This window comes from Piliocolobus tephrosceles, chromosome 20 (genome assembly GCF_002776525.5).
Source record: "Piliocolobus tephrosceles isolate RC106 chromosome 20, ASM277652v3, whole genome shotgun sequence".
NCBI lineage: Eukaryota > Metazoa > Chordata > Mammalia > Primates > Cercopithecidae > Piliocolobus > Piliocolobus tephrosceles.
The window spans coordinates 13,968,831-13,989,298 of NC_045453.1; the positions used below are offsets into that span (position 1 = coordinate 13,968,831).

The 20,468-nt window shown below is 50.2% G+C and overlaps 1 protein-coding gene across 2 annotated transcripts in view; it reads left to right on the forward strand.

Annotated features, from left to right (window-relative positions):
• PLCG1 (phospholipase C gamma 1) overlaps positions 1-20,468 on the forward strand; it is a 39,204-nt gene that overhangs the window by 1,791 nt on the left and 16,945 nt on the right. The gene's annotated exons all lie outside the window — the stretch shown is intronic.

Genomic DNA, 20,468 nt, shown 5'->3' on the forward strand with positions numbered 1-20,468 from the left:
CTTTTCGCCTTCCCAGGCCTGAGCTTGGCTGCTTTTGTGCTGGTCTCTAGTGGGAGGAAGGAGTTGGGGGATTTTGAAAAACCCCAGATCTTTGAGAGTTGTTCCACTTAGCGCGTGCCTGTGCTGTGGTCGGATGGGCCCTCTGCTTTGCCCTCCCTTCCCCCGCCTCTCAGTGTGAAGAGATGGTGCGTCTGCAACTCCAGACTAGGTTGCTTCTTGCAGGGACCACCGGAGAGTGGGATTAGAGAGACCCGGGCTCAGAACCAGGTCTGTGTGAAGGAGGGGGATCAGGAAGTGACACCCCAACGGGGGGTCCTACAAACCTTCTTGGGTATGGTGTGCATGTGTGTAGATGGTTGAGGAGATTGGGAGGAAGGAAGGTCTTGTGGTGAGGCAGCCAACCACCCTCAGCTACAAACTCCAGATCTGACACAGATCTAACGCAGCTGCTCAACTTAGAAATGGCAGCCGCCTTCCTCAGTGCCCCCACTGACCCCATCAGCCATTGGGAGAACATTTTAGTGACTTGAGAGCCTGTGGATTCCAAAGTAGAGGAAGGACGGGCACTGCAAAGAGCTGAGATAACCCTGGGAACGTCACTCAGGCATCAGACTCCAGGCATGGCCCCCTTCCTTGCTCCCTATGCTGTGTTGAGTTGGTGGCACTGACTGGAAGTTCTCAGAGGTCTCCTGGGTAACAGACTGCATTTTAAATCATGCATATTAGCAGGCAATAAAACGTAGCACAGTGGTTGATGGCAAGTCTGGATTTGAGGCCCATATATTTGTATGTTTCCCAGCCAGTTACTTACCTTCTCTGAGCCTTGATTTCCTCATCTGTAAAATGGGGGTAATAATATATTCACTATATATGGTTGCTCCAGGATCAAATGAGACAATTCATGTAAAAACATCTAGCATTGTCTGACACATAAATGTTTAATAAGTGTGAGCTGTTATTAGTAATAACATTAACAATAGACCATGGCTGCCCTTGAAGACCCTCAACTGGGAATGGTGAGGGGGTGAGGTGTGGCTGGAGGTGAGGGTGAAGGTGCAGAAAGGAAGGAAGACGGTGACCAAATTCACATTTCACTTAGATTGCTACTCAGAAAAAGGCAGGAAACAGTTTTGTTTTGCCTCAACCCATGTGCCCACTCACCCACCCACCATGTAAAACAGTGTTTCTGTAGAGAAAGTGTTTGGAGTTGTGCACATTTGACTCCTGGATGTGACCTTTCTTGTTTGTAAGTTGGGGCCCGAACAGAAAAGGGGTGCAGAGAGGGGATGATCTATCATGCCTCAGGTCTTTGGGGAATGGAGGCAGGCCTACAGAGGACCTGATAACCCCCTACCCAGGAGTGAGCAGGTGGGTCAGCCAGAGGTGTACACATTCAGTGATCTCATCAGTTAGCTAGGATTTGACAAGGCCTGGAGGGTAGGCAGAGGATGTAGGAGGACCCTGGGTCTTGAATTTTGGGGACTCAAATTGAAAGGAGCCTGGATGAAAAGTCTGGTTGATGCCTGTGTGTTCAGACTTTACTAACGGAAGCTTCCACTGAAGCCTGCCCTGTTTCTGTCCATTCATGGGCTCTCCTTGTTGGTAGGTTCTGATTCCTGTGGCCTCTGAGGAGGTTGGACTGCCAGCCGGGATTTCTGCCACCTGGACTCTTGCCCAAGTGCCTCAGGTATCTGGCCTTTCCTGCTGACCCTACCAGGGTACCAGCAGTGCCTGAAGCCCGACCAAAGAGAGAGACGCTGTGCTACCTTCAGGGTGTCAGTGGACCTGAGGGAGAGACAGTGTGGTTTAAGGAGCACTCATATGTGAGACCTACTTCTGCCCTGACTCTGTGCCCTCTCGCATCAGCACTTGTGAAATGGAGCTGACACCTGCTGATTTCTAGGGTGGTCATTTGGCTCAAAGGCGGGGTGGGGAAGTGCTTAGGTGTTGACAGGTTTGGTTGTCCTGGTGATATGACAGGAACCAGGTTGGTGTTTGGCCTTTTATGTTGCAGATACTGACATAAATGAATAAAATGCAGTTATGTAGAGTTCCAGCTGAGTGCTATCGAGACCTTTCATCCCATTTTACAGATGAGGAAATGGAAATGGAGAATCGTTTGTGCCCAAGGTGTTGTAAGTGCCAGTGTGTGCCAGGGCCTTAGCTGGGGCCAGCTCACTAGTCAGTAGCTGACTAGCAACCCCAAGACCATTTTCCCTGTGATCCACGTGGCTCCTCTGTGAGACACCTTTGTGCTCAGGCCATGCATTACAGGGCAAAGACCGCTTTGGCTTTGGTGTCCCAAGACAGCCTCAGCCTCTCTAGGCTCTGGCTCCACACTTTTTCTTCTGGTGTCTTCTGAGTTGAGATAGTTCAGACTGGTGTTTAATGAGGTTGTCCATTTGAGAGTCTTTGTAGGCCCAGTAAACACTGGTGTAGACACTGGAGGTACTCTGTGAATACTGACTGAGCATGTCCTTGGGGACTTCTGGGGCCCAGTCTTCTGTCTTTGGCTGATTCTTCACTAGATACTTTTCTAGATGCCAGGCCCTCTCAGGTGAATGAATATGGGTGCTTGCTTTTAGGGAAACGAAAACAGGCAATGACAATTGTGAGCAGTACCTTTGATGAAGAGGGTGAGGGTGGTGGAAGAAAACAGCTAACCGCCTTGATGAGGCAGGCGGGCTCAGAAGGGAGGTAGTAGTGGAACCAGCTGGCTGGGGCTTGACCTCTGTGGCTGGGGAGCAGACCACACCAGGAGGTCTGCTCCGAGGGCTAGGCCCACAGCACGGGAGAGGGCAAGGCCCAGGCCGGTGTCATCAAGGGTTTTCTTTGTACTGGCTGTTACTCCCAGTGGGAGAGGGGCAAGAGCACATGTCCGGATCTCCAGAGCTAGCCATCCCTGCCTGTGTGTTTCCTGTCTAAATGTAGTTTTTTCCAAGGGAAGTCAGACCTTTTAGTGTTTCCTCAGCACCCTAGGCTTGCCCTGGTGTGTGGGTTTCCAGGCCCCCCGCCCAGCTGGGATCCTCTCTTTCCTGTGAACCTAGGAAAAGGGCCTGCTTCACAGATAACTGGAGGAGCTGAGCACGCCCAGTCCTGGGACCCACAAGACCTCCAGCTTCTCTCCAGCCTCTGCGTGTATGTGTACACAGATGCACAGGATTCAGTTGGAGTTTAGAGATCTTGGCTACCAGCTTTGCTCTGGGTAGCTTCTTGGAATGAGGCACATTTATTAATATTTGCAATATGTATTATTATACCTCCAGTTTGCCCAGTGCTAGGCACCAAGGATTCAAAAGTTTATTAAGACATGGTTTGTGTCATTGAGGAACTCTTGGGAGAGACAGATGTAGAGGCATGTGATTATAACCCTGTGTGTTACATACCATAATATAAAAGCCTCTACCAAGAACTGTGAGGAGCTCTGCCAGGAAGGCATTAAAGGAGAGGTGACCTTTGAGGTGGGCCTTGAATTACTGAGGCACCTGCCTGTGCCAAGGCTGAGGAACTGGGAATCACTCCCTGCAGGGGTAGGGAACAGAGTTGGTGAGGTAGAGAGGAGGCTGGGACTGGTTGGAGACAGCTGTAGCCCTGGTGTGCCGTGCCCAGCAGATTACACTCAGTCCTGGAGGCAGCGGGAGTCAGCAGAGGCTGTAGTGGGACTGGCTTGCCTCTGTCTGGGAGACCACAGTGGCAGTGGTTTGTCAGGCAGGTGTTGGGGAGGGAGGCCAGTGAGCTCCTCCAGTTTGCAGGAGAGAACTGATGAGGGCCCAGACAAGACCTTCTTGCTGAGGCAGGGTGAGGATGCCATGGTGGTGGATGGGAGAAGGGCTGGGTCTTGAGGGGTGAGACAGAGCTTAGTAGTTAAGCATTTGGGCCCTAGACTCTGCTTCAATTAAAATCCTGTTGTGCAGCTTACTTGCTCTGTGACCTTAAAGCATATGGCTTTACCTCTCTGGGCTGCTTATCTGTAAAAGGGATAGTATCAAATGGCATTTATTTTATAAGGTTTTTGTGATGATTTGATGAGAACCTGTATAAAGTGCTTAGCATGATGTGTGGCACAGTGTAAGTGCTTACTACGTAGGAGCCCTGACAGGACAGAGTTGAGGATTAAGTTCCCAGGAGGACCTAGTGGGGAGGAGAGCGAATGCACCTGTTGTCCTAAGGGACTGGTGCCTGGCCACCAAGCCCTTCGATTCAGAGGCAAGGAGGCCTGCCCATCCTCTCTTGCAGCTCTCAGCAATCCCTCTATTGTCAGGGCTCTTTCCCACTGCTGGTTTTGCTGGGAGACAGGGCAGTTGGCTGGAAGCAGCTGCTTTGGGTGGTAACCCTTTCTGTGGAGTGAAGGTATGATACTGTCCTATTTCTAAGTGCCTAGCCCAGGACGCTATCTGGAGAGACCTTGTCTTCCAGGAAGTGCTCTAATGCCACAGCCTTGATGTGGTAGGGCCTGCCTCTGCTGTCACTGTTCTGTGTCAGTCTCCGTTAACTCACAGCGTCTCTTCTCACTCTGTGCCTTTTCCTGTGGGACGTTGCTTCAGGGAGACCACAGATGATAAGTTGGAGGGAGGGAGTGAGGCCTGAGATTGCAAAGGCCTGGTATTAGAAGACTGATTTTTCTCCCCTTTCCACTTGCTTTGTTAGAACTAGAGAAGTCGCTGCAGACTTTGAGGAGAGTCCTAGGAGAGATGGGTGTGGGACAGGAGGATGGGAATGTTCTGGTGCCCCTTGTAGAGTGCCTTGTTTAGAGGAGCATGGAAACAGTGCTTCCTTGGAGGGAATCTCTCAGAGCAGCATGTTTACAGGTGGCAAGACTCAAGGTGGGGCCATGGGTCAGGATTGGCTGCGGGCCGCCATTGACCACATAGTCCCACCTTGCTGGTAATGGAGCTTAAGTGCCTGGAGATTTGTGGCTAGAACTGGTCAGATTTGGGTTCAGGTCTCAGCTCTTACTGTGACCTTGGGCAGATTACTTTTCCCTGACTGAAATTGATCTTTAGCTGTAAAAGTAATTTCTCCTCACAGAGCTGTATATTAATGATAAGGGAGATTGTATATGAGAGTAAGAGATTTAATGTGAAAAGTACCCAGCACAACGTTTGTCACTTAGTGACCACTTAACAGTATTCATGGCCGGGCGCAGTGGCTCAAGCCTGTAATCCCAGCACTTTGGGAGGCCGAGACGGGCGGATCACGAGGTCAGGAGATCGAGACCATTCTGGCTAACACGGTGAAACCCCGTCTTTACTAAAAAATACAAAAAACTAGCCGGGCGAGGTGGCGGGCGCCTGTAGTCCCAGCTACTTGGGAGGCTGAGGCAGGAGAATGGCATGAACCCAGGAGGCGGAGCTTGTAGTGAGCTGAGATCTGGCCATTGCACTCCAGCCTGGGCCACAGAGCGAGACTCTGTCTCAAAAACAAACAAACAAACAAACAAACAGTATTCATTTCCTTTACTCTCACCTTTGTTAACTACAGAGCTCCAATTCTCCACCACTAAACTCGGCCACAAGTGGCTGCTCCAACAGCCTGGGCTAGGAGTCTGTTTCCTACTTGCTTTCTGTGTTTCTTCCCTGAGTCTGTACACAGAGGACTGGGGCATCAAAAAACTCTGGAATTTGAACAGTATATTGGGAGTTCATGGAACATTTTCTCACCTGTTGTGTTGTTTGAACTTCACAGTAGCTCCATGAATCCATGGAGGACAGGAGTTACTATCTCTCTCTTACAGAGGAGAAAACCAAGGTCCTGAGGGTAAGGTCACATAGCAAGTTCATGGTAGATCCTAGGATTTCTGATTCCTGCTATAGTATTCAGTTTATTCTCCCATTCTGGTGCAAGTGACAATAAGATGGACTGTTCTATAGGAACAGGGGGTTATTTGTTTTGTTTTGTTTTTATTCCTTCTGGCCACATGTGTTTGACCAGCCTAGGCTTCCATCTGTGGACAAGCTGGACTCAATTTCAAAACCCGTCCTGCACTCATCCTTGCCACAACCCTGGTGTCAAGATGCTTGGCCCACCCAGACCTTTCCCACAATCCTACATGGGGGTGAATGTAGCCGCTGTTTAGGGATGGGGTACAGAAGAGCCTCACCCTCTTGACTTGCTGGTTCGTGGTGACACTTCGAACATGGGAACCTGGGGCTCCGTGCCCCAGATGTCCTGAGAAGGGCTTTTCCAGGATTCTCTATGACAACTCAAGAGCATGCATTCATTCATATGCTCCTTAATTTGTCATACATTTATTGTGGGCCTTGCTACTGTGTTTTGGGCATGCTGAGTTGGATGTGATTACTCCAGCCTCTGACTTTTTCATGGTGGCAGTAGATCTCTAGCCTGGTTTGTGTTGCATCTCACCATAGCTACTCTCCTTAAAAAAACAAAAAACTAGCTTTCTTGGGCCTCAGTGGCTCATTGAATAAGTGAGACACTACTTGTGCTTCCCTGGCTTTAGACTCTGGCATTTGCTAACTGTGCCAAGCACTGTGGAGACCAGAAGTAGACATAAGGTTAGGGTAGATACAGCCAGAAAGGAGATAAATAGCCAGACAGATAAAATACTTACAGGATTCGGTGAGTTCTATGAAGGAAATAAGCAAGAGGCTGCTCTGTCAGGGTAGGTGAGGGTGTGCTGTGATAACAAAAGGTGCCCACATATCGATGGCTGGCAACAAGGAACGTTAATTTCCCCTATTTGCTATGTGTGCTGACCTACACCACCATCCCTGGAGAGTGGCCTCAGTGATTATGGGTGAGGCCTCTTGCACAGAGCCTGAACACCCTGGGCAAACTAGGCTGGAGAGGGATTTGGAGTATGGAGGTTTAGAAGGAATTAATTTCTATGACTTAGGATGCATGTGGTGAGTGTGGCTTTGCTGTTACAGAGTAGAGTGCTGCCTGTGCGGGTCAAGAGACTGCCTTGGCTGACATCTTTGAAATAGGTATCTTTGTGTGGCCTAATTGTCATCTCTCTGCCATAGCTGCCCCCTCTTCTCCACCGACCCATGCCCCTACTTGAGCTGCCCGCTGAGCCTACTCTGTTGTGGCCACAGTATCCTGCTGCCGCCCAGAGTTTGAGTTTCTCGCTAATTCTGCCACTCATCACAGCTGCTTCCCAGAGCTTTGCTGGGTGTGCTGGAGTCTCCAGAGAAAGTGGGGAATATGGGTGCCTAGAGACCTCTAGCGGGTGTTTTCAGCCCCTAGAGAGTAGAGAAAGAAGTGTGAGAAGGGGTTCGTCCTCGAATATTCTGTAGTTTCGGGGAAGAAGCAGTGAGGACGATGGAGTTGGTTGCCTTAAGAGAGGCTATGGTCCCAAGAGATGGGACTTGGAGAGTCTCTACTTGCATTCCTGGCTAAGCCCTTAATATTCTCCCACCCCTCCTTGCAAGACTAGTTCCTTTTGAGGTAGTGCTTGGCTAGCTTTTGAGAGGCTGCAGTGGCTGTGTGCCCAGGCTTAAGTCCTAGCTTTCTCCCCACTCTTTACCTCCTAGGAACCGGGCCCATCCTGGGGGAGGCAGGGAGGAGCTCCTTTTTATAGTCCACATGTAGGCTTTGTGTATAGGCCCTGCTGCTTCCTTCCGGCCCTGGCCCTTCCTGGTGTTGGCCGGTGGCCCTGGCTTCAGCAAGACTCAGGATGCAGAGTAAATGGGGCGGGGCGTGCTCCTGCAGAAGACTGGCATCCCTTTTTACTGAGCCCAGACCTGGCACAGAGGAGGCTGGAGTTGGGAAGCAAGAAAAGGAGGTGACCCAGTCCTTGATCCTGAGAAGCTTGTGATCTGGACCATGCAGAAAACCTAATGCCCATGGCTGGCAGGAGACAGCTGTGCCTAAAGTGCTGTAGGCTGAGCCTGAGGGCCAAGACGGAATCGCCTTTCTCCCTGTAGCAGCCCATTCTACCCCCTGGGGTCCCTCCACCTGCCAGCTGGCACACAGGTGTTGGGTAAAGGATCTGTACAAAGGCTGTAAGGGGCCTGGGTGCAAGGCAGCAAGTCTTGGGTATGGTGGAGAGTGGGCGGTCTCACTGATGTTCTGAGCCCTGACAGTGAACAGCTGGCCAGACTGGTGAGGGGTTGGGCCATGGCGAGTTTGGCCACTTGTTTGTGTGTGTTTAGTTCTTCCTCGGCACAGGTGGGGAGTTCACTTTGGGGTTAGCTTCCTGTTTTCTTGGACACCTGGGGATATGGTTGAGTTAAAATGTCCTGAGGGAAATGATTGTTGAGGGCATGGGCCTGGGTTATAGGGTCCTTGGCTTGGCCTTGCCCGTGGTAGGAGTCGGGTATTGACCACACTGGGTTCTGGCTGTGTAGGTGTGGGTGTGTGCTGGGAGAATTCCAACCCCCCCTTGACTTCAGCCTAAGACCCAGAGAGTGTGGGCCTGAGTTCACAGGGTGACTAACCCTAGGAAGGAGTGAAGGAGAGCTCTAATTGGCCATAGGTCCCACAGGTTTCTCAGCTTACTTGGGGGCAGGAGGTGAGCTAAGGAATACAACTCCATTCCCTCAGTTGGGAGGTTGGGCAGCAATGGGGGCAGGGGTGATGGTCCTTCTCTGAGGTGCTGAAGACCCACTTTATGGTCACTCTGTCCTGCCTGATAGTCCACCAGCTGTTTGGAGGCAGCTTCCCTCTTCCTGCTCTAGTCACTTCCTCCCCCTTCAACAGTAATTGAGTATAATGTGCCTGTGTTAGCTTGTTCATCCTAACTAGAACTGTGGCCTTTTCTTGGGAGTTCTTAGCATATCCACCAAGGAGGTTAGAAAAGGTAACATGTCACTTTGTTAAGAATTTTGCTGAGGGCCTTTTGAGGCCAGCAGTGAAACACAGAGCATTCCCTCCAGTGAGAACAGAATGTCTGTTGCCAGATTGATTCCAAGAGGATGGCCTGGTTCTGGCCTGAGAACTGGTCTACACTGGAAGCATGAAGCTCCATACAATCATGTGTGCTAGTAAAGGTTGGGAAAGCAGCTGTCCTAAGCAGGTAAAACCATAGGGTATTCAATTTCAACTTGGGAGAAAGAAATCCAAGGTAGTCGTCTCTCTCAATAGGGGAGATGAGCCCAAAGAATTTAAGCTGGGCTGGGCACGGTAGCCCACACCTGTAATCCCAGCACTTTGGGAGGCTGAGGCAGGTGGATCACGAAGTCAGGAGCTCAAGACCAGCCTGGCCAAGGTGGTGAAACCCCATCTCTACTAAAAATACAAAAATTAGCCAGGCGTGGTGGTGGGTGCCTGTAACCCAGCTACTCGGGAAGCTGAGGCAGGATAATTGCTTGAACCCAGGAGGCAGAGGTTGTAATGAGCCAAGATCGCGCCACTGCACTCTAGCCTGGGCGACAGAGTGAGACTCTGTCTCTTAAAAAAAAAAAAAAAAAAAGAATTTAAGCTGGGCTTTCTGGGCAGGCAGTGAGTGAATGAGATCCCTGGCACCTTGGAGTGAGGTCAGAGACTAGATCACTCACTGGGGCCGTATTTCCCAGCAAGCAAAAAGGGGACAGGAGAGTGGCTTGGCTTGGGCTGGCATGGCCCAAAGGGAGTGCAGCCAGTTGCTGTGGCGGCTGGGTCAAGCAGCTCTAAAACAGGAGAGCCTAGTGGATTCTGTTGAACGAAGCAGGATGTCTCAGCAAGCAGGCCTCTGACCTGATGACTTCCAGTCATTATTTAGAACGTCTCTAACCCCATAGATTTACTCTGTTGGAGGCCTAAGGACTAAACCCACATTTACCGTCCAAGAGGTGGCAGTAACACAGAAACCAAAGAGGCAGAAGCCAAGGTTGGGGTGGTGAGACATCATGGGGTTCAGGGAGTGGCAGAGGGGAAGGCCTCTATTCTCCCTCTCCCACTCATCTCCCTACCTCAGCCCCTATTGCTCTGACGCTTCCTCCACCACTATGAGTCCTAGGCCCCTATTGTTTCCTTGTAGGAGGGAGACCCCAGATTTTTATTTCTTCTCCCAACCCATTCCATTTCCTCTCCCTTGTGAGAGGGCTCTACACAGACAGGGCAGCAGAGAGAGACTTGGAGATACGCTGGGCTGTGGTCAGTAGGGCCTCATTTATCTAGTGAGCAGGAACAGGTTGTATAGCAGTGATGCTTTCATTATATTTTTCTTGAATAAGGTCCCCAAAACCTTATTAAGTTCCTGGTAGGCATGGGGCATTGAAGATGACAGACATGGTACAGTCTCTCAAGGAGTTTGCACTCTAGTAGAGAAGACAATCAGACAGCCTTAAAATACATGTATGGCTACTCCTGTAATGAATACCGTGAGGCAGGAGTGCACCACGCAACCTGGAGTCCTCTCCATCCTCCCCTTCTGTCTGTGCTGGCCCTGCTTGGCCACTTCCAACAAGGATTCTGAGGCATTACAGAGCACATGTCTAGGGTACAGGCAGTCTTGGCTTTGAAGTACGGTTGGCTTTGCCACTCACCAACTGCCACCTTAGGTAAGTTAATTAACCTCTTTGTGCTCAGTTTCCTCACTCGGGAATCGGGGATCCTCATACCTACTTCATAGTGTTATTTGCAAGGATAAAATATAAGGCAGTTTTTATCCTTGTAAGGCAATCTTATCGAGAGCTTTACACAGTGTCTATGCAAAGTAAATATGCAAGAAATGAGTGTTAGGATGCCAGATGCTGCTGTTGCTCATCGTCTCTTCCCACCCAGCAGAGGTAGTAACTACTTCATCCTCTGCTTCTCAGCTTCTCATAGTATTTGTCTGTGGACTCTGTTTAACTTAAGGTATCTAGCATAATACTCATATCTAATTTTTCCTTCCACGTTCAAGCTCCTTGAGGTAGTTGTATTCCAAGTACCTAGTTTAATGTCTCTCATGTAGGTGCTCAGAATATATGGTTAATTTTGAATAATAAAGCCAGTAGGACTTGTCAGAGGGCTGGAATGGGGGTTGGTGAGAGAGAAGGAGGTGCGAAGGATCAGTCTGAAGTTTGGAGTTTGGGTACCTCTTTGAATGGTGGTGCTCTTAGCTAACCCAGGGGGTATGGCAGGAGGCCTGAGTTCTGGCGAGAGAAGACAGTGTTTGGTTTTGAGGGGTTGCCTTTGAGGTGTTTCAAGATAAAGAGTGGAGACAGCAAGTAGGCAGCTGAATTGAAGGATCTGAAGCTTAAGAGGAGAGGACTAGGCTAGAGACCTGTTTGTGAATTATCTGTACATAGGAGGTAATTAAGGGTGTGGGCATGGCTGACACTGGAAGAGGAAGAAGGCAGAGCACTGGAAGAGAGTACCTTGGCCTGAACCTTGACCAAGACCATTGCTAAATGCAGGTAAGCCTGTAGCTCACAAAGAATCATGACAACCAGGCAAGGTTGTGCAGGAGAAATCAAGGGCAAGCTTCAAGGAGAGAGGGTGTGATCACCCGTGTTGATTGCTCTGAGGGATCAGGAAGGAGGATCATAGATAAGTGACCGATGGGTGAGGTACGGTTCTTCATGCCTGTAATCCCAGCTCTTTGGGAGGCCAAGACCGGCGAGTCATTTGAGCCCAGGAGTTCAAGAACAGCCTGAGCAACATGGCAAAACACCATCTCTGCAAAAAATATAATTAGCCTTGTGTCCTGGTTTGCCTGTAGTCCCAGCTGTCCAAGAGGCCCAGGTGGGAGGATCATCTGCATCTGGGGAGGTAGAGGCTACAGTGAGCCCTGGTGGTGCCACTGCATTCCAGCCTGGACAACAGAGTGACTTATGGACCAGGCATGGTGGCTTACACCTGTAATCCTTGCACTTTGGGAGGCCGAGGCGAGAGGATCACTTGAGGTCAGGAGTTTGAGGCAAGCTTGGGGAACATAGCGAGACCCTACATCTATAAAATATAAAGAAAAAATTTAAAAGTGACTTATACCCAGTGCTCTGGTTCTCCAAGTAGCCTGAGTATACTTTGTGGGGGAGCAATTTGTGAGGGACTTTTTTGGTCCTGGGCATTCCTGAGACATGGCCCTGGTGGGTCCCCAGTCTCTCTCCTGTAGCCAGGAGCCTGGCATACACAGGCCGTCTAGAAATAACTTAGGCAGCATCAGTCTGCAAGGGAGGCAGAGTTTGGAGCACACTAAAATACTGACCCAGAAGGCTGACCCATGACTGCCTGGAGAATCTTCTGGGCTTGTGCAGAAAAGTTGGGGAAAGCCACTTTTCCCTACTGTGGCAGTCAAGGTTGGTACAGGCCATCTTCCCTCCCTTCTCATCCATGATACTCTGAATGCCCTGTTTGTGAAACGTAGTGGACTCCTGCACCGCTGTCTTATTTTCCATGAACCCCTCTGCCCAATGTGTGCTTGTCAGCCCTCCAGATTTACCTTTTACAGAGCACTCCAAGACTTTGCTACACACACACTCGGCTCCACAGACACGTCTCTGTTGTTCTACTTTTTGCATTACCTCATAGTTATCTGCTTCCCCATCTGTTTCCTCCATCAGGCAGGGGTTTTCTCAAAGGCAGGAACTCAAATGCCTTATTGATCTCTGTTTCCCTAGGACCCAGCCCAGGGCCTGACATGGAGTAGATAGATGCCTGATAAATATTTGATCAGATGATGGAATGACTGAATAAGCCAAATAGATCACTGTTGAGTGCTCTTCCAGCTTTGATTTAGCTCGGTGGGACCTCCTTTCCCTTCCTTCCTTTAGATTCTGTTAATACCTCTGAAATAGGTAAGATTAATTTAGAGTCCTAGGGAAGAGGGCTGCCTGCCTGGATGGTACAAAGGCTGGCTATGGCTGCTCTGTGTGTCTCTGTATACCTAGTGTCGGAGATAGCAGCTGCTGTGGGGACACTGCAGTGTCCCAGTTCTGCCATGACTCACCATATGACCATGACAAGACCCTTTGGACCCTCTGTTTCCTCATTGTTTCAAAGAGATTTGTCTAGAATCTAGACGAAGCTTGTCCAACTCGCTGCCCACGGGTCTGGTTTGAAGGCAACTGCCGCACAGGAGTGGGAAGGACAGTAAGCCCCACCCACCATCACCTTCCTTCCCTTTGCCATATAACCCTGTGACCCCGAAAGTCCCTGAACCCAGATCCTTGTTTGTAAAATGGAAATGGATAGCTACCCACCCCTCCACTTTGGCCTTCCTTTGGTGGCAGCCAGATGTGCTCAGGGAAACCTCAGATTTGTGAGTATGTTTCTACTGAGAGGCAGAAGGAGGAATATTATAGTCTCAGGAAGAGAGAGGAATGAGAGGGAGAGGAGAACTGTCACTCTTTCCACAGGCTTTGGGCATACACAGCCAGCTTGGGAGTTGCTGACCATCCTGTGGCCTGGCTACTACAGCATCAGGCTTTCTTCCCACCTGTGTCCAGGTTCTATCTTTGTCTCTTCTTTGGCTACCTCCATCCTTTTCCTTCAGAGCTGCAAAAACCTTGCCAAAGCCGTATAGTCCTGATGGGTGCAGAGCCCCTGTGCCTCTGGCTCCCTGTGAAGGGGGACCTGTAGTGCAGTGTCTGCCCTACCCCACAGGGAGTTGTATGGGAACTTGAGGAGGGGTGACTGAGGTAGGGGGCCAGAAATGGCCCAGATGATAGTCACTTCTGCTGGAACTTTTCTTTGTCCATCTTTCAGCATCCTCTGGTGGAGAAGGCTTAGCTCCATTAATGCTCTCCTAGGTCTGGGCTGTGTATTTTCTTTGGTACGGGAGTGGGGAACTGGGAGGGGCTCATCTGTTTGCCACATGCTACATGTGGAGAGGGTGATTGGTGAGAGGTCATTTTGGAGAAGATCTACACACCTCTTCTGACCCCTGGGACCACTCTCCTAAATCTCCTGGTGGTCTTGGCTTAGGGCCCAGCAGGGCGTGAGTGCTCAGCATCCTGCTGCTTTTACTGTTCTGTTTTCCCCAAAGCTCTGTTGACTTCCCATGGTTCCCACTGGCTATAGGAATCTTTGTGTAGGGACCTCCCAGTGTTTCCAGACTGTGCTGCCACCCAGGGGTCACATTGCCCTCAACTGTGCCTGCTCCTTCTTTTTCTGTTCCCATTGTTACCTCACTGACCACTGCATTTTCAGTATTTGTTGTAGCCCCACAGCCTCTGTGGCCCACTGTGCCACCTCTTCCAGGAAGTCATCCTTGATACCATCTTTCTGGTACCATGTTTGAGCATCTGTGGCCTTTGCTGCCTGTTAGATAATTCGCTCTGGAATCTAACTCCCATGTGTTTACTCCTGCTCTTAAGTACTCTAAACATTTTGAGGCCTCTCTAGGCCCTGGGTTTGTGTTGGACTGGTAGGGAATGGAGAGAAGAGTCAAATGTGGTTTCGTCCTTGGAGAAGCTCATAGGCCAGTGGCCTGAGACACCAGGGAAGCACCAGTAGGTGTGACAAGTGGTGACACACAAGGGAGGAGGGGGCACCTAGTGTGCCCCTGGCCTGGGCCTGGTGGGGGCTTAAGTGAGGAGGTGGGAGTGGCTTGTGCACAGACTGAGGCAGGGAGTATGGGGAGACGTGGGCTGGGGTCTGTGTTGTGTTAATTGAACTTGGACCCTTTTGAGGAGGGCTGGGCTTTTGCTGCCTTCCTCCAGTGCTCTCTGCAGAGTGGGGCACACAGGCCTTGAGGGGTTCTGGGGTCCACAGCCCACAGGTAGGGGCAGTAAAAACCCCCAGAAGGGAAGGAACCTGTCCAGGAAATCTTCGCTTACCTCTTTCAAGCTCCTTAGATTTTAAAGAGACCTTTCATACTTACTATGAGTTGCAGTTTTTTTAAGTTATGAAATTTCTTTACTCCACGCTTGTTTAAATGGATAATTTTTGCCACCATTTACATCAATTAGCTTACACACTTCGCGTTTTGTGTTTTTGTTTTGTGTTTTTAGAGAAAGGGTCTTCGTTGGCCAGGCTGGAGTATAGTACTGTGATCATAGCTCATAGAGCTTCCTACTCTTCTGCAGCCTCAAACTCTTGGGCTCAAGTGATCTTTCCCACCATCTCCCAAGTAGCTGGGAGTACAGGCATGTGCTACCATGTCTAGCTAAGTTTTTTTAATTTTTATTTTTTGCAGAGGTGGGGTCTTCCTCTGTTATCCAGACTGGTCTTGAACTCCTGGCCTCAAGCAGTCCTCTTGCGTCAGCCTTCTAAAGTGAGTGTATGCACTTTATAAACCCTCTCTTAAATATTTCAGACAGGGCATGGTGGCTCATGCTTCTAATCCCAGCACTTTGGGAGGCCGAGGCAGGTGAATCACTGAAGTTCAGGAGTTAGAGCAGCTGGCCAACATGGTGCTCTACTAAAAATACAAAAATCAGCTGGGCAAGGTGGCGTGCTCTTGTAATCCAAGCTACTTGGGAGGCTGAGGTACGAGAATTACTTGAACCCCGGAGGCAGAGGTTGCAGTGAGCCGAGATTGCACCACTGCACTCCAGCCTGGGCAACAGAGCGAGACACCCAGACCCAGAGAAATATTTCAGTGAAAGCTTGTTTCATGTTCAGAAATTTGGGGTACTTTTTGTTACGGTTTTCTTGGCCATATCTTCATCAATTGGTGGGTTTAGTTTTCAGTATGTCCTCCTGTCCCTTTCTGATTAAATCACTTTTGTATCTCTAACCTCGTTGGCATTTCACTGTAGTCCAATGAAGGAGGTGCCAGGAGTGGTGATTCTGTTTTGCAAATGAAGAAAATGAGGCTCAGAGAGATGGGTCCAGGCCTCCTGCCCACCTTGCCAGTGCTTTTGCTCATAATACCTCTCTACACCCTTTTTGCCTGATGAGTGGTTAACAAGCTTATAAATTTGGGGAACCTCTGTCGGGCTATTTGAAAGTGGATTTTTTGAGCACAGGGGACACTAGGACACAGGTTCCAACAAGAAGATTAGGTCTAATTTAGGGTCTTGGATTTGATGGTTGGGCTCCCTCTCCCCCTTCTAGGGTCTGCCATGTGCCTTTCCCCTAGGGCAGGATTGGCTGGCTCTCACTGGCTGTGCTCTGAGGAGCCCTGCCTTTGCTCTTCTCTTTCTCTTCCCTAGGGTTTCCACTGTCCTTGAACTCTGTCTGGGCAACAGGAATACTGCCCTTATGCACATCCCTGTGGTGGCCAGACAGGGTGGTTATCCCACTTTACTGGACAGGAGGGAGCTGGTGACAGGCCTGCAACTTGGCCTGATGTCTCGGGGGAGTTGGGGTGGGAGTCAAAGACAGGAAGCAGCCCTACCTTCAGAAGAGCCAGGCACACAGATGGGACCTCTGTGGTTATTGTCTTCTCCCTTTCCCAGGTTCCAGACTGGCTGCCCACCATATAGCTTGTCCCTTTGACAGCACCCTGTCTCCCCAGTCAGTGGATTGGGTGCTGTCCCAGGATGGGGGTTTACTCTCCTGTAGAGGCATGTTCTCAGCTGGCCCTGAGGGTTGTATAGCTTCACAGCTCCCAGAGTGCTTGGGCATAGGGTGGCTCAGGTGAGGAAACAGGCTTCTTTTAAAGGGAAAGCAACTGCCATTACTGGCATATCCAAAAGGTGGATGCTCTCCAGGACTGCATGGCCCAGAAGCTCCACTCTGCGTAACTGCTGGTCTCTAACGTCTGTGGTATTAGGCCAGGAGTCTGTCCCTGAGCTGAGAAGGGAGGGGAGAAGAGGGAAGAGATGGAAAAGGAACATTGACTTTCCCAGTCTCCCTGGCCTCATCATATAAGCTTTTATTTTACAAATTCAGTCTTGTGGCATTTTGCCTCAATGCTTAGAGCTGGCCCCAGGTGCCAGGCAGCAGGCACATTTCCTTCTGCCCAGAAAACAAAACACAAATGAATTTGAGGTTGGGCGTGGTAGGGCAGGCCAAGGCTGACCTTCCTATGTGGGTATCTGTGAGGTAGTGTGCCTACAAGTAAGGGTCTGTTGTGTGTCTACTCCCATGAAATCCTTCATCTTATGATGAAACAGAGAGGACTGTAGACTTGCCAAGGCCTCGTTATATGCTTGGAGCCAGGATTTGAAACTTGATCTTTGGGGGTGCACATGCCTCAGACTATTGGTGAGTGTGCAGGTGGGGCACTGCAGGCTCAGGAAGCAGCATGTCTGCATATGCTTATCTGTACACAAGTCCGTAAGAGTCCCCCTTCTCCCCATATATTGCCCCCATCCCTGCCAGACTTCTTTTTGAGCTGGGGAAATAGCTGCTTGTATTCTTCTCTTCATGGACCAGCTTTATTTCACCTAAGTTTGGGTTTGCACCTAGTGGGGCCCTGGCAAGTGGCCTTATTTGTCTCCACTATTGTCAGCTTTTGTAGGCTGCATGTCAGTGGCACTAGGCACACAGACAGGTGGGCTGTCTCCAGACTTCTCTGTTACCAGCACTTCCCAGCATGGCCCTCACAGCAACCATGTGAGGTAAGAGGAATTTCCAGTTTCCTGATGGGAAAACTGAGGCCGAAAGAGTGAGGGACTGCCAGGGCCTCATAGCTAGAGTTTAAGAGCTATGTGGTTCTCCTCACTAAGCTGGGAAGGGGATGGTCAGGGAAGGCTTCTTCAAAGAGCGGGAGAAGGCAGATCTTCACCAGGGCAGGGAACAGAGGAAGGCCCCCAGAATTCTGCCTCGGGCACTGGGAAGCCTGGCTTGTGAGAAGGTTCTCAGTCCTCTGAGCTGACATGTGATATACAGGCCAGGCACAGGTGTGTGTGGTCCCTCACTACTTCAGAGCCCCTCAAGAAAGACAGTCTGTTTCTTCATGAGAGTTTGTGGGCAATTAAATATAAGGGACTAAATCCCCCTCACTGCCCCAAACAGCTTATCTTGTCATTGTCTACCATAGCTGCTTTTGAAATGGTAATGCCCAGGCCATTCCTGAAGCCCAGGCAGCATTCACTGTGGGCTTGGGGACATGGTGCCATTCCTGAAGCCTGGGCAGCTGTCGCTATGGGCCTGGGGACCTAATGTTGAGCAAAGTGAATATGCTGCAGCCCTGATGGGCTGTGCTGGCTGGGCTGTGCCCTCTTGGGTCAAGGTGAGCCTGGGCATTAGGCCTTTGTCGTCATGCTACACATCAGGCCTCTGGGCTGCTACTTGGGGGATCCTGCCCTTGTTCTCAAAGAGTTCCTCCTTCTCACTGCCCCATCTTCTTCATAGTGAGGGCCACTTAGTACCCCTGGCTTTTCTTTTCCCCCAGAGTTCCCCTGAATGTTGTTCTCTCATGGTTCTGATTTGGGGAGGAGTGCTAGGTCATGGATTTCTGGATATAAGGTGTGACTCTCCTACTTCCCTAAGTAGTACTCCCCTTCTCAAGCTCCCAAGTTCTGGGAAGGTCTCTTTTCCTGCCCTCCTGACTAATGGCAGGGAGGTCTAACCCAGACTGTGCCAGACTGGACCAGTCTCTCTCTCACCTGCAACCAGGGCAGAGGCCATTCCTCTCTGGGGAGTCTCGTGAATTCCTGGGGACCAGCCCTGGCTCTCTCAGGAAAGAAGATGCTGCCATATTTGTTCTGGGAGGCAGGAGGATGAGGGGTGAGGTTGGGAGGTAGCACAGGATGTGGCTTTCAAGAACCTAGTAGAGCATCTCACTGTGCTGCCAGGACCAGGCTGGTGCCTCCTTATGGAAGATAGTACAAGGGACCAGGTGTGGCCAACAGGAACTTGGGAGCGTTGGATGCCTGACCTGGAGCTGCACTGTGCCCACCTGGTACCTATCTCAGGCACCTGTTCTGCCTTCAACTGATCTCAATGGAAATATGCGCAGAAGTACAGGCCTGTTGACTCTGTGTGTGTGTGTATGTGTGTGTACAGTCACACTCACCTTTGCAAGAAGGTGTGGGAGGGGAATGACAGCAGCTCCACACCGGAAGAGCAGACTGGTTTCTGTTTCAAAAGGCAGAGTTTGTGGTTGTTCTGCAGTTTCTGATCTAGTCATTTCCCCCGATGGAAGCTGCTCCTTCTGTCCTTGGAAGCCCTGTGTTCTCGGTTAGGTCTTTTATGGCCCAGTTCTCCCTGCCTCTATTTCTACCTGAGTATAACTATTCATTTTTTTTTTTTTTTACCGTCCCTATTTGATTTTCCCTCCCTCTGCCCGTGTACCTGCTTTTTTCATTTCTTCTTTCAGTCATTAAGCAAGCCCTGGAGGGGTCCTGCCTGGCCTTAGGTGTATGAGCAATGTATGTACATGTTTGTATACAAGAGGCATCAAGTGTATGAGTACCACAGGAAGGAACTTCTCAGTTGGGCCCTTGGTGAAAGAGAAGGGAGCCTGGGAGGTGGACATTTCCAGACTAGGAATCAAGATGAAATAGGGATAGGAAGCAACAGCTATTCTTGCCCTAGGTATGGCTTAGTGTGGATGGAGCAGAGAGGGTGAGAGGGGAAAAGCTGGGGAGGTAAATTCCTGAGCCCTATCACAAAGAGCACTCAAGGCCATAGAAGGTGTTTGTTCTCCTTAGACTGGCAATGGGCAGCCTCGGGAGGGGCTTAAATGAGGTCTAAGGGGGTCAGAATAATGTTTTATGAAGAGCCAGAAGACTGGGGAAGGATGGCTGATTGGTGAGAATTGGGGGCAGGGAAAACAGCAGGAAAGGCAGGACTCTCAGCTGGAGGACAGGCTGGAGGGGTTTGCTGAGGGGACAGGTGGTTCCAGGTAGAACCAGGAATGTGTCAGGGATCTAGGGTTAGGGCCAGAAGCAATGCCCACTCTCCCCGGTGGGATAGATGTGGAGTTCTGTGGCATTTGCTAGAGGGACAGGACAAGAAGAGAGCATCTGGGGGAGTTGGGCTGTTAGGACATTCCAGCTAGGTTGGTGTGCAGTTTGGCCGGAAGGGCTCCTGGGGTGGGGGCTGGCCAGGCAAATGCTGGCACTGCATCTGGCTCCAAAGTTACCAGGCCAGTCTGGGTTTAGAGCATTTAAAGAGGCTTCAGAGCTTAGGGAATACTCAAAGAAAGTCATCGCTGTTGGCTAAGCCAAGCTTTTTTCCTTTGACCTAATCTACCTTAAATTGGTGACTTCTGGGCTGGAATGTCTGCCCTCCAGCCAGCGGGCAGCCCCTCCCTGTGCTGGAGAGTGTGTCAGAGCCTGTGTACCTTTGCTGAGGGAACAGAGGAGTCCATTGGATGGGCTCCCTCCATGTCCCATGTACAGTGCTGAGTGTTTCTAGCTGTTATAACTTTTGATCTTACCAACCTTTTTCTGATGCTATTGTATGCTACTCTCTTATGTTACTCTCTTCACAAGTGTAGCAGTGAGGTCAGAGTGGCTGTCACTTTATTGAGATCACATAGATGTGAGGTGGAGCTAGGATTTTAGTTCAGCCAGTCTCGCCCAGAGCTGGTGCATGTTTTTTCTACCACCCTGCCTTCTAGAGAGACTCAGTCAAACCCTTTGTTTACAGATGGGAAAACTGAGACTGTGAGAAGTTAAATGAGTTAACTCGTCATTGTCTCAAGTTTTAGTGGCTGAGGCAGGTCATCTGCTATTCAAGCCCCTGTACCTCTCTGACTATGCCCTGTGAAGGCCAAGGGAGCATGCAAGGGCCTTGGATAGCTAAGATAAAGAAAT